Here is a 266-nt window from a genome sequence, read left to right as displayed (position 1 = left end):
AGAAACTAAAGGGAACCAAATAGGAAGAAGTCAAATTATCCCAATTTGAAGATGATTTGATCTTGTACTTAGAAGAACTTAAAGGTTCCACCAGAAAACTCTTAAACATGATAAACATTTTCAGCAAAGTATCAAGATATAAAATCAACATAGTAGGATCCGTAACTTTCCTATATACCAATAACAAACTTATTGAGAAAGAAATCTGGGGGGAAGGGAATCCTAGTCACAATAGCCTTTTTTTTCACTTTTTTTTTTTTCTTATT

Source organism: Nannospalax galili, unplaced genomic scaffold (assembly GCF_000622305.1).
Source record: "Nannospalax galili isolate Female #2095 unplaced genomic scaffold, S.galili_v1.0 scaffold553, whole genome shotgun sequence".
In the NCBI taxonomy this organism is placed as follows: Eukaryota; Metazoa; Chordata; class Mammalia; order Rodentia; family Spalacidae; genus Nannospalax; species Nannospalax galili.
Note: the sequence above shows the minus strand (reverse complement) of the source record.